At 35.5% G+C, this 14,045-nt stretch overlaps 1 protein-coding gene across 5 annotated transcripts in view; it reads left to right on the forward strand.

Annotated features, from left to right (window-relative positions):
- The window catches only part of LOC129751783 (phospholipid-transporting ATPase ID-like), a 143,043-nt gene that overhangs the window by 77,466 nt on the left and 51,532 nt on the right, over window positions 1-14,045 (forward strand). For 3 of the 5 annotated variants that reach the window (XM_055747490.1, XM_055747494.1, XM_055747493.1), the window contains exon 1: window positions 1,232-1,565. The exons of 1 other annotated variant lie outside the window; for it this stretch is intronic. The gene's annotated coding sequence lies outside the window, so the exon portion shown is untranslated. Of the gene's footprint in view, window positions 1-1,231; window positions 1,566-14,045 lie in introns of those variants that run through there. One more of the 5 variants, XM_055747492.1, reaches the window with a different exon arrangement.

The raw sequence follows: 14,045 nt of genomic DNA on the forward strand, positions 1-14,045 counted from the left end.
ATAGGTTTTGTTATAAAGTCATAATGTTAAATATGTTATGTTGAAATCATCAAAAGAGCAAAAAAAGGATTGATCTCACCCGATAATTCCAAAGTATGATGCTAATTGAATCTTGTTATCCCATTTAACCTTCTTTAATCTTTTGGCAGCCTACAGGGCTTTGTAATATGCTTGTTTCATTGAGGGTTTAGCTTTTACACTCATTAATAAGCTAATATTTATGTAGATTTTTAGTTTTTTTTTTATAAAAAGCTCTGTTCACAAGGTTATTTATACACTCAAAATCATGACTGATTAATTCACCAAGATTTTCACCAAATTTGAACGTATCATTTTGATAGATCTTACAATTTTTTAAGATGTGGTTTAATCCTCTGCAGTTTATTTTCTGTTCTGGTTATACAAAAAGTAAACATTTCGATTAGGAGCAAAGTGCACCATGTACGATTTTCTACCAGAACGAGGGTAGGCTTAGTAGCGAAACGTTATCCAAATTTACGGGAAAATTGTGCCTAAAAAAAGTAATTTAATATCAAGGTAAAAAATTTAATATAAACACTATTTTTAGACCTCTGACGATGATTTAAAAAAAGTAACCCGAAACGTTAGATAAAAATTTAAAGTCGTTTCAAGGCCTATAAGAAAAAAATCTCATTCGTATCTTCACCAAACTTGCCACTCGGTAAGAACAGTAACCACCAAAGGTGCAACCCGGCAACCGTTGAAAACCACAACAGAAAATTCCTACCAACACAAGTTAGTGAACATAGCAAGAGCGCCCCATCTATCACACAACTGCAATCTCACCCAGACAATACGTAGTTCGAACGAACCCATTTTTCTATCTGCTGCTTGCTGTTATGTTTTTGTTTTGAATCACGACCCACGACAACCGACCCGGTCTGGTCCGTCAAAAAGAAGAGCGAGACCCACACCTATACCGACTTACTTATGTATGGGCCTTCCATCAACCCAAAACAACAACATCGTCGTTGGAACGAACCGGCGTTGTTTTTCTTTTACTCGGCACAGTTGGCAGCTCTGCGAGGTGGTCCGTGTAAACACGTGCTACCAACCAAAATCTCTGTTCACTAATACACTAAGAGGGTAAAACGACTAGCGCCCGACTATCACGGGGGTTGATGTTGTGATGTATGGGGACTTTTTTTCTTTCGTGTTTCTCGATACTTGGGGAGGGTTTGAACCCCAGCTTTGCTAGTCTTCGTCCAGTCACAGTTGGTGCTCGTTCGTGTCGTGACACACAGCAGAAAAACCTCGTCGCGTTCTGTTTTCGTGTTCTTGTCCCCCCAGAGTTTGTAGCTATACCTACTACTGCCTGCCTGCCAACTACTGCAACGAACCTTGTTATTGATGGAAATGTCCATCCTTGAAACTTCACGGGCGGATCGCGTGGATTTCTACTTAGCCTAGCGAGTAGTAAAGCCCCTCTAAGCTTAGTAGACATTATTAGCGGTGAGAAGAGTACCTTGTAGTGTCTCTCCGGTGTGTAGTGTCCAAGTTACTGCGTTAATTAGAAGGGCCCCCAATCAATCAATACGGTTTCGGTTAGTGCTGTGAAAAGTTGGTTTTTTCCTATCCATAAAAGTGTTCCATTTGTATCGAGTGTTTGGAGCAAAAAATTTCCATCGCCATAGGTGCGGAAAATTGTGTTTCCAATATATCGAACGCAAGGAAAATCCTTGAAGATCCACCCAGTGAACGAAGCCAGGAGTTTTCCTTCTTTGAAGTGGGTGGGAGGCACAGTTTAGCATTTAACCATGAGTCATCGATTTTGACAATTATTCACGTATGAAGGTGGACAGTCCCAGGACCAAGGGGGACAAATAATGGCTCCAGTTCAAGTCGTGAAGCGTTATTGATTACGCGCAATGCCAAACAGTGCCATATTGCGTGTACGCTTCGTGTTCGATGGAAAAATTGTGTGTTGACCAACTTGAGGTTTTTCCTTTTTGAAAAAGCAATGGTGAGGGAGAGTGCGGAAGAGTGTAGTGAAAAAATTGATTTTTTCCATGTTTCCTTGCTTGGGCAAGTTGTCTCCTATGCTGCTGCTTAAGAACGACACTGCATGAGCAGGATATCCTGTGTCGGGGCCGGGGCTTTGTACATTCCCAGGAGATTGACAAAACTTGTCAAATTAGCGGGATACACTCTCTGTCTCTCGAGTGATGGCGGCGGCGCACCCGGCTATATTAGTGAATATTTTTGCCTAATTTAGGGAAGAACATCCCCGATGATGGTTCCGAGTGACAGCCCCAACCTGCCACCCACCCACCAGCCGAAATAGCCTTCAGACAGCAGCAGCGCGCACTGAAACCCACTTCCTAGAGGGGCCCTCATCTCGATTTTGGTCCTTACTCGTATTACTGCTGCTGTGCAGCAGAAGGTTTTATTTATTTTTAACTGTCGAGCGAAACTTTAACCGCAGTGGCCGAGTTTCAGGCTTGAAGTTCCAACCTTATGATTTTCTAGAACAATCTTAACCAAATCTTCATGTTTTCAAACTGATCATTATTATTTACTTTATCATTCCAAAACGTTAATGCTGTATTTTATCTCAAGGCTCAATTGTGTAATACTTTAACGAAAAAATTTCCGGTTTAATGAAAGTTTTTATGAAGAGAAAGATGTGCCTTCAAAAATATGAATCTTGGATAAAAGCTTGTGTGCAATGTTTGTCTGTCGCATTCAGTTTTATGAAATGTTGGACTACCTCCTGACTTGTATTGTTTCCTACTTGAACCATTCTTGAAAAGTTTGGGTACCAGCCAGTAGATTCCAACCTTGACCTCTGCAGGTTGAGAGGCGCGCTCGCTACCACAGAACCATGCCTGGTGTATTAAAATAAGACCTAAAAACTTCCAATAAAAGTTTTCGAAGCATTTGCTTGCCCGGCAGAAAAAAACAACTGATTGAATCAAAAGAGATACAATAATATTTTTTTTCGAAATCAAAGCTATATTTGAATAAGTTTATAATATCTCGTTGAGATGGATTTGTGTATCAATTTTGATATGCTACCGGGTGGCCAAACCACTGTAAACGTGAAAAAAAATTATTCGAAGCTTCCCGCCTTAATTATCAATGGATTCAAATGCCCCGTTGTTGTATTGGTTGAGCACGTTTTTTTTACGACTGCCAAATTTAGTGCTTAACTCTGAAACGGTCACAATTTGGAACGGGAGTAACAATTGGGAGCATTTCAATCAATAGTTTTAACGATTTTAACTCAAATAATCCACAGTTTTAAAGCAAAGACATATATTTATTGCACGTTAGGCTAGTAAGCAATCATATTTGTCGAAGGAATGCCAAAGGTGTACGTTAAAGGAAGGCTGCAATCTTGCGAAACCCAGTCAACCATGGCTTACTAAGACATTGCTTTAGGGGCCAAGATTGGGTACATTTACCCTTCTAGATGAAAAAGCTTTGCCAAACCTTCCCCCTTTAAAAAAAATCCAACCCAATTTGCTAGTTATTTGCCGATCTAAGCTGATTGGCAATTATTTGAAATTGAAGCTGAGCTTCGGTTCGAATTTTTGAGTTCCAATGTCGTATTCATAAATTTTATGATTTTTTAACCTGATTTCGAATTGCCATTTTTATACTCATGAGCCAATGCACAATGGGGAAAAAGTGTATAAACCGCGAAAAAATTCAATATCTTCCTTCCTACATGAATAAAAATGTATGAAAATATACTTTCCATTAGTGAAAATTTCCGGAAAATCGAGCTTACGAAAGGAGACATAGTGCCTTTTTAACTCCTAATTCCCCTATATTTTTAAAACAATCCAGAAAAACAATGCAAAGTGGGGATTTTTTATCAAAAAAGGTACCTATTCCTGTGACGATCGCCTAAATTCTTGAAAACTATCATTTCTTAAGCAAAAAAGCGCGAGGAATCGAATGGTCAATACCGCTTCTTGATTAAAAGACTCTGATCGCCTCGTTTTGCCCAATTTCCACTATATTTTGGGGTGTAAAAGTATGATTCCGATTGTAGTAATCTACTTTGGAAAAAAAGTCATATAAACAATACTTATTTGTGTAAAAATGTCAGCTGAATCGATTGGTGTACTCAAATTTGCTATGATTTGGACTAGAAAATTTAGAACAAAATAGACTTATCTAGTGTGTTTTTATCGAGAAATCGAATGAAGACTGTTTAAGCCACAAAAGGTTCGGAAAATAGAGTTAATGCTGATTTTACCCTCGATTGGTCTATATTTTTCAATTAATTATGAAAAACGTAAGTTCGGACTATTATTTTTTTCAACTGAGTGATACTAATCTTATGTTTTTTTATTTTGAGGAATCGAATGAAGGCTGTTGAGCCACCCGTAAGCTTCGAAAATTGGAGTTATGGTTGTTTTTAACCCCGATTCCCCTACATTTTTTTTTTCGAAGAATCGAATGAAAGCTGTTTGAGCCACCGCACGCATCAGAAACTGGAGAAATGGCCGTTTAACCCCCAATTTCACAACATTTTTTTAAATATTAAATGAAAAGCTTGTTCGGACTAGAAGATTTTTGAGCTAATGAGTGTGTGTGTGTTTTTTTTTTTTTTCGAGGAAACGATTGAAGGCTATTTGTACCACCACACGCATCGAAAAATTGAGTCATGGCTGTTTCAACCTCAACTCCCCTACATTTTTTTAGATATTTCAGAAAAGCATGATCGAACTTGAAAATTTTGAACCAAACGGTACTAATCTTGTGTAATTTTTTTTCGATGAATCAGATGAAGACTGTTTGAGCCACCACACGTTTCGTAATTTGAAGTTATGGCTGAATTTACCTCGATTTTCCTATATTTTTCAATGCGATTTCTCGGAAATAGTCGCACAAGATAGGTCTCATTTGGTTCAAAATTTTAAATCCGAACAAGCTTTTTCAGAATTAATTCCAGTCCGAACATGTTTTTTTTCTGAATTAATTTAAAAATGTAGAGGAATTGAGGGTAAAAACCGCCATAGCTCCATTTGCCAAAGCTTATGGTGGTTGAAGTAGCCTTCATTCGATTCCTTACATAACATAAGTTTCATTTTGTTTAATATTAACAAGTCCGAACATGGTTTTCTGCAATATTTGCAAAACTTAAGGGGAATTGAGGTGTAAATGCCATAATTCCTTTTTTCTCTTTCATTTGTTTCCTCCGAAAAAAAAAAACACACTAGATAGGTCTCATTTGGTGTAGAACTTTCCAGTCCGAACACACTTTTTCTGAACAATATTAAAAATGTTGGAAAATTGGGGGTAACACGACCATTACTTCGATTTCCGGCACGTGCGGAGGCCCAAAAAGCTTTCATTCGATTCCTCGAAAAAAAAATCACACAAGATACAGTGGTGTTCGAAATAATAGCAGCGCAAGTGAAGAGAATCAAATTATACTGCGTACTTGTATGAGTGTTGTCCTCTGCTAACATATGTTACGCACGTTAGTGTATTGATGAGTGGTGAGTGCAACGCTCGACTATTTCGATGCACTACGCACTTGTTTACTTTATTCGGTTGCCATTTTGAAAACATATCGTTCTCGGGCTGTTCGAAAAAATAGCAGCACAGGTTACAAAGTGCACTAAATCGTTGAAGTTTTGAAGAAATCCATAGTTTTCTATGTGAATTTGTTGTGGTAAGAGACATAAAGGTTCCATGATGCGTTTTGGTTTATTAGACATTACCGAAAATCTGTAATATTTCAGCAAAATGGGTCGCTCGAAGCATTGTACGTTCGAAGAACGAAATCACATCAAACGACTGATTGCAAGCGGAAAAACATATCGTGAAGTTCAGGAACTGCTTAACTGTTCTGCGAAAAAGGTATACAACGCATTGCACTGGAAGGAAAAGGGTGAAACTCGTGGCAGAAAGCGAGCAACAGCTTCACGAACTGACCGGAAGATGATTCGGTTGGTGAAAATGCAACCACACATCTCATCAAGAGCACTGAAACAAGAGTTGGATCTTCCCATCAGTATCTCAACAGTAAGAAAACGTCTGATTGAAGCTGAATTGCAAGCTAGAAGCCCGAGGAAAGTGCCCCTACTAACTTCACGACATATTCATAACCGCTTGAACTTCGCCAACTCTCACGTCAATTGGCCCATCCAAAAATGGCGTAACATTTTGTGGACTGATGAAAGCAAAGTAGAGCTGTTTGGTTCCAGCGGTAGGCGAATGTTCGTCAGACGTCCTCCAGGTGCAGAATTCCAACCCCAGTACACCGTGAAAACAGTTAAACATGGTGGTGCCAAAATCATGGTGTGGGGATGTTTTTCGTACCACGGTGTTGGGCCCATCCATCGTATAGAAGGTATCATGGACGCAGTTGGTTACGTGGAAATTCTGCAGAATATCATGCTACCATACGCAGAAGAGGAAATGCCCTTGAAATGGATCTTCCAACAGGACAATGACCCGAAACATACCAGCAGACGAGCAAAAGCGTGGTTCCGGGACAATAACGTTGATGTGTGATGGATTGACCGGCTCAATCGCCGGACCTCAATCCTATCGAAAATTTGTGGGGAGACATCAAAAAGGCAGTTTTCGAGGCAAAGCCGACAAATGCAGAGCAACAATGGGTTGTAGTTCGCCGTGCATGGTCAGAAATACCTGTCATACGGTGCCAAAAGCTTGTGGACTCTATGTCACGCCGTTGCGCTGCAGTGATCAGAAATAACGGGTACACTACGAAGTATTGATGTCACAAATGACTTTCACATAGAGAAAGACTTGGTATGAATTCATAATTTGTTTTAAAAAAATATTTAATTTCTTGCTGCTATTATTTCGAACAGGGCAAAAATCATTTTTTTATTATTCTCAGCCTGCAATTGATATTCAGATCCTAAATATTTTGTATTTCTTACGTACCACTAATATGCTTACTAATCCAAGAGAGAATTGAAATAAAAGTGACAATACAGAAAAATGCCTAAATTTTTTAAACAATTTCCGAGCCGCTGCTATTATTTCGAACACCACTGTAAGTCTCATTTGGTTCAAAATTATCAAGTCCGAACATGCGTTTTTCTGAAATAATTGAAAAATGTTGGGGAATCGAGGGTAAAGACATGCATAACTTCATTTTCCGGCACTATATCTCCGTTCGTAAGCTCGTGCGTCCTCTTAAGCTATGGTCAATCGATTTTCCGGAAATTTTCGCAAAAAAAAATATATTTGATAGATTTAGCTCATGTAGGAGGGAAGATATTGAATTTGAATTGTACATTTTTTCCCATGGTGCAATGTTTGACTTTAAATGAACTTTCTCAGTATAGAAATAAATTTTGAATATTTTTGGAGATGGCCATTGATCTTTGGTTTTTAGATATTTTGCAGATGTTTTCATGTACTGTTGTATAATAATTTTAGCTTCTCCATACTTTTTTTTCGAAGAATATCAACACAAAAATTCAATTAACTTGTGCCACACTATTGAAATTCGTCAATCGTTAGAAGACGTTCAATGAAAAAAAAAAGTTCAATACAGTCCTTTTAACAAACCCAGTTTTCAAATTCTGGTCAAAAGTAAAATTCCGTTAGCTGCAAACTACGTTTAAGCACATAGCTCCGAGACTTCGAAAATTACCTGATAATTGATTAATGTGTAGTTTAACATCCGAACTGCAAATTTTTCCGATAATTTTCTATCTTTCATCGGAATCCCTTTTTTGAAAAGCGACGCGGTGGCAAAGCCGATCATCAACACCGCTAAATGCTTCCATTCAGCTTTTCCCGGTTCATTTTTTTTCTCTTGCTGCTAATAATTTACATCTGCAACCTTAAAACCTCAATAAAACACCAGTAATTAAATATCTTTCCATTTATGACCGGGGATCGGTGCCAGAGTCAGCTGCTTGATCCGCATCTCCGGCTGTAATGTATTTTGTACACATTTATAGTACAGTACCGACTCATATGGGTTTTGGACTGAGGCGTATCATCATCTGACATCTCATCAGCATCACAAAAAAAAATGTTTCCGAACCCGCCGGCAGCCCACAACATAGTTGACGACGCACGAACAACATCATCTCCATAGTCCATAGTTAGTCCATAGTAGCTCCAGTGTGTCGCCAACGATGCAACGAAGCGTGAACGCAGCAAAATTAACTACCCACCCCCGCAACGAAAAAAAACATCAGCGACAACATTCTATCGAAATGACCCTTAGGATAGTTCAAGTTTTAGTGCTACCTATAAGAGTATTTGACAAATGTTTTTATTGAAAATTCGTAGACTATTATAAAGCTATTCAAAGTTTGGGTCACTTTTTGACAGACTCAAGCTTTTAGAATATAACATTTCGAACCACCCTAACAAATCATCCTCAATAGGGTATTGGCGACGACGTTGATGGCTTGTTTTGCTGTTGATAGAACAAACCACTCGTAGCTTCATCGACTGGCATATGCTACTCACTTACAGTCACTTGCAGTTTTCCTAGGAATAAGTACCGAGGTACTCTATCCATTGAAATAGTTGTAATAGCAACGCTCTCTCGTTGGATTGAAACGATGGATGGGTGAATTCCCTACTGGGATTGCACTTAGCCGTTGATCGACGGAATTGAATTAAAATAATAACATCTGCTCTAATTGCACCCGACTTACGCGCACTGCCTTTTGAGTTGAGTGAATTGTGACCCTTCACAATCGAGATTCCCATTTTACTTACTTCGTTTTCCATATCTTTTACCATCATGTTATTGAGTATTTTCTAGAAAGACGTGCTTGAAGTAAAAATATATGAGTGTTTGTGATTGCTTATCGCTAGGATTTTCTTGATTTTTGTTGGATTTTTAACGGCTTCTCAGTCTATTAAACAGTGAAAACAATTATAGTCTTTACTTCCGACGTTTCGGTGATTTATTTCACTTTTATCAAGGATTCTATAAGGGTTTTCAATTTGTTTAGTGTGTGGTACAATTGTTGGAGAAAATATAAAAGTTTAAATTACTTGCAAAAACGGTGTGTTTTTGTCTGATTTGAGTTTTCCAAAATGGTGAAACTGTCATTTTCGGTGAAGATCGGCTTTGTGTTGTTAGAACTAGGGTAACGGACTTATTTTGGACCGGGTACATATTTTGGACTACCTTGCTGCTTTTTCCGATATTTATCTCATTAATCATGTTAATCATGAGAATTTTGAACAAATACATTTAAAACTACTACTGATTATTCTTATCATATCCAACATTTCATTCAAATAAGCTGATAAGGGAGAGAAATTTAAAAATAAAGTTTGGATTTTTCAAAGTTGGACAGAATCAAGGCCATTTCAGGAGGACGTGCCATTATTGGAGTCAACTTTCAAGGGATTCCCTGCATAGCTGTGAAGAATTTAACAACTACAGCTATGAAAAAAAACACATGAAAACTAGTTTTCAAGCTCGAAGAACCAAAAAAACTGGTTTTGATAGCAATTTGACCCATGTCGAAAAAAGGTCCTACTTAATTCCGCAGGGACTTATTTTGGACATCCCAACATAACCTGGGTTTAAAACTTGCTGTTAAATGTTCATGGACGTAATAAGACGTTGTACGATGATATGAAAGAATTATATTTAATCAATTTGCTAAAGCCAAAACCCGCCTTTTGACGGAATTCACTTCAATCGGCAGAAAACCATGCCAATCATTGTTTTAACTTACTTTTTATTCACTATGCTTTAAACCACATAAATCTAACAATCCACATAAATGGCAGCTGTTTGATAAGCAGTTGTCAAAAGCTACAGCTTAAAGAAGTTTAAAAACATGATAAAACTGGACTTGCACCATTTTTTTTAATAGTCATTATTTTTTATGCTTCATGAAAAATTATTGACAGTTTGGTCTAAAAGTTACAACCATTCAGGGTTGATTTTCGAGAAAAAAAAACTTGGTTTAGTAGAAGAGACGAAATATAAACACCGTTTTAAGGAGGGGTTTGGAAAAAAACAACAACAAATCGGCAAATATGCAACGAGTTGAATTTTTGTTACAGTTGAAATAACTCAGTTAATATTAAAACAATTTGAACAAAAAATATATTCAACTATAGCAATATACGTTTCAAAACTTGCGAAAAATTTGTTGAAATGTGTAAAAATTACAAGCCAAAAAGTAGTCAAAATCTAGTTTTCCAGCGCTTTCGGCTATGCAATTTAAAAAAAATTGTTGAAAAATTTTCTCCAATGATAATTTTTTCCTCGATTCAAAATTGCTGCAACGTGAAACTGAATTTTTGTGAATTTTTCAACGAAAAAAATATGGCTTTAAGATGGTAAAAAAGGCATACTTCTCGCACATTTTTATTTTTTAAGATCCATGTTTTCTACAGAACAGAAGCCAAACCTAATTCATTATGGTTTTGGAAGTCAAAAGGCATCAATTGATGTCGCGGAGTTGATGATGTCAGACTTTCTTAACTTATTATGGCGTCACCTGAAGGAGATTTCCGTTCTAAATTTTTTTTTTGTAATTTTCATTACGTCTTAGGCAAGTTTTAAGACTGAAACGAGTTAGATTGGAAAAGCTAAGAAAAAATAGCTGTTTTCGAACACCTGTATCTTTCTAGTTCGGATGATTTCGGTTCTTTTTTCGGTTGCAAGCAGATTTTACCGTTATGAAAACATGGAGTTTACAACGTTAAGTTGTTTATTTTGTCGCTTTATAAATGATTAAAGCTAGTTATTTCCAAGGAGTCTAGAGGACAATTTTTTTTGCATTCAAAACCCGAAAAACAATCTCGTCAAATATATTATTTTTTAGACCAAAAGATAGGTTGTAAGGTTCGTTAATGAAGGCTTAAAAAATGTCATACGCGAGCCAAAGAATGGTATGGCTAAAGTTTTAACAAATAAAAACGGTTGCTAATTGTCAGTTTTAATAAACTTGAAATATGTGCTCTAAAATCCTTGAAAAATGCTAACTTAAATCATTAATAAAGCGACAAAATAAACAAATTAACTGCGACGGTAACACAGTCACAACCATTTTCAAAATAACCAGTACATTTCAATTTGAAGTGCCTGTTAAAATATTGAACAAAAACAAATTAAAACAATTTGTTCAGTTATTTTCTATCTAGTACAAAACCATTATTGTAAATAATCTATCAATATAAATGAGTACAAATGAGCTCATCAGCTCATTGCGAAGTCTTTCTCAAGTTTAATTTACTTCGCAATTTTTTTCCGTGATAAGTTGTGAATTAACATAGAATACAAGTTACTAAACAAATACAAAGTTTATACTAAACAAAAAATAATTAAACTTCAGCAAGTTGAGCAAATGATTTCTTTACTAGTTTGCATTTGCATTTGCCCTACTATTTTTCAAATTTTCAACTTTTTTCTTGCATTCTAGCAAATATTGGTTAAACATAATGAAGTTTTTTTTTCAGATTACATTTTTTCCTTATTTCACTTCCACTTTGAAATTCAAAAACTATGAAAGTGGTTTTTGAAACCAAACGAAAATCCGGTAGGCAACAGATGGTCACAGGCATGCATCGCCTAAAAACCTGTGAATATATGATTAATCAAGTTTTTTTGAAAACCTCTGCTCAAAATCTCAATGCATAGATTATGTACGGATTTTCAAATTGTAAACAGTTTTTCGCAGTTAGTAGGAAAAAAAAACGGGTCTGCGAGTACAAAATTGAAATTGTAAAAAAAAACTTCTCGAAAATATGCACAGAGAAAAAGATTTTAAGTCAATAAATTTCTAAAAGGATTCTACGTTGAACGCTGAGAACACAGAGATTTGTGTTTACGAACCATATGAATGATGTTTCGGTTTATAAGAACGAATATTCATGAAAACGTTCAAAGCTGTTAATTTTTTTTTTCAATATTTCAAAATGATAAAGATTTACCTATTCAACTTCGGCTGATATTATTCGCCTTGTTTAAAAAAAAACGGTGTTGATTTTTTTTATTTTGAACACTTAATCTCTTTTATTTTTTTATTTAAGTTTTATTTTCGTCAGAAATTTGTCGTTTTTATAAAAATAATGATGATAATTCTAATAAATTCAACCCGCTTATTTTCACCACCTTCCATTTCTTAAAACTTTCTATCCGTCTATAAAATTTCATAGTCTTAAGATGTTTTTACTAAAAAGGACATCACTTTTCACCGATAAGGCCGATAAATTAAGTAACAAATATAAAATTACGGTGATTAATCTCTTTATAAAAAATAATGTAAAGCTCTGCCTACCATTGATAAATGTTATTTAGGGTGCGGCCCTTCGAAAAGATTAAAAATTTAAATTGGCTCGTTGGCTCAAAAGGTTGCTCACCCCTGGTTTAGACAAATACCTACGATGAATATGTTTTTACGTTCTTAAATGTTGATAGAGCATAACTACAAAAACAAAAATTTAAAAAAAAATTTGAAGTACTCGAAATTGACAAAAGTGGCGAAAATTATATAAAATTTAAAAAAAAACAAATACAACAAAAGACTTAAAATGACAAAAAATAACTAAAAACTATGGAAGAACACAAAAATGGCAAAATTGACAAAAAAAAAACAATTTGGGGGTCTGTAGTTACCGACAACACAAAGCCGATGTTCTTCACCCAAAATGACCGTTTCACCATTTTGAAAAACTCAAATTAGACAAGAAAACACCATTTTTGTAAGTAATTTCCAATTTCATATTTTCTCCAGCAATTGTACCACACACTAAACAAATTAAAAACCCTTATAAAATCCTTGATAAAGGTGAAATAAATCACCAAAACGTCGGAAGTGAAAACTGTAATTGTTTTCACTACCTAATTTACTGAGAAGCCGATAAAAATCTTTAAATCAAAACTCTAGAGTCGAAAAGAAAAAAACAGTTAAAATTTTCTGCGCAATATTTTTTTTGAAAATTGCTATTTCTGTTTTTTTTTTCTTAATTGATCTGTTTTTGTTTGGTTTTCTTTGTTTGATATTTTCCGTTGATTTATGTACGACGAAATTAAAACTGCTGTTTTTAACGTTTCGACCTACTAAATTTAAGCCATCTTCAGAAATTCGGTATGGGAGAGTGGAGTTACGTGGGCCATGGGGAAACGTGGGCCACTCTGGATATCTCAGCTGTGTGTTGAGATAAAAATCTAACTCCAACTGCCAATGTCGCCGCTTTGTGTAATCTTGTTTTTCTTTATGTTGTTGACTTATGTACGCATCATATGCTTCTTTTATTTAACTAGCCAATAAAAATGTACTTACACAACTAAATAAGCACCTGCAAATTGCATCCGTGGGAGACCTAAACTACATAACAAAAATATGCTCATACGCTTATGAGCTTAGTTTTGTCATGTTCTTTCACGTGGAAAAGGATTTTTTGATGAAACATAAATAAGTCACACAAACGCAACCATTTTGCAAATAATAGCTTGTGGGGAATCGTGGGCCACATATTGTGGGGTATCTTGAGCCACCAATATTTTGATGTTTTTATACACATTCAGAACTTAAAATATGTATCTCCTATCTGTAAAGTTCTCTCATGCCAAATGAAGAATAATGAAAAATATTTTGTCCATTTTATCCAATTCGGTAGAAACAAACACAAATACTATGTGAGGAATTCTGCCGAAGATACTGGTTTTAGGAACTATTCGATCATACACAACTCTCTTTTTTTCCTAATCTGAAATTGCTTCAAAATAACTAAACAAACTCATAAACTTTGCAAGTTATCTAGTCAAATTGGCTTTGGTGGCCCACGTTTTCCCACAGTTTTTTTTAAATAAAAAAAAATAAAAACTTTTTTTTTAAACAGTCAGAACTTGAGAAAATAATTTATTTAAAAATAATAAAAAATGTCTAATGATGCCTTAAAAATTTTGAAAATATTTCCATTTTTTCCTTTTTATCATTTATAATAAATAAGTTATGAAAAAAAACAAAAAATGGCTCTCCCCACTCTCCCCTATTCAAAATATATAGAAAGTTACAAATTTTACAGTATTTTCCAAAAAAAATTAAATAAAACTATTTTAAAGCACACTATCACGAAACTTA

Source organism: Uranotaenia lowii, chromosome 3 (assembly GCF_029784155.1).
Source record: "Uranotaenia lowii strain MFRU-FL chromosome 3, ASM2978415v1, whole genome shotgun sequence".
Lineage (NCBI taxonomy): Eukaryota > Metazoa > Arthropoda > Insecta > Diptera > Culicidae > Uranotaenia > Uranotaenia lowii.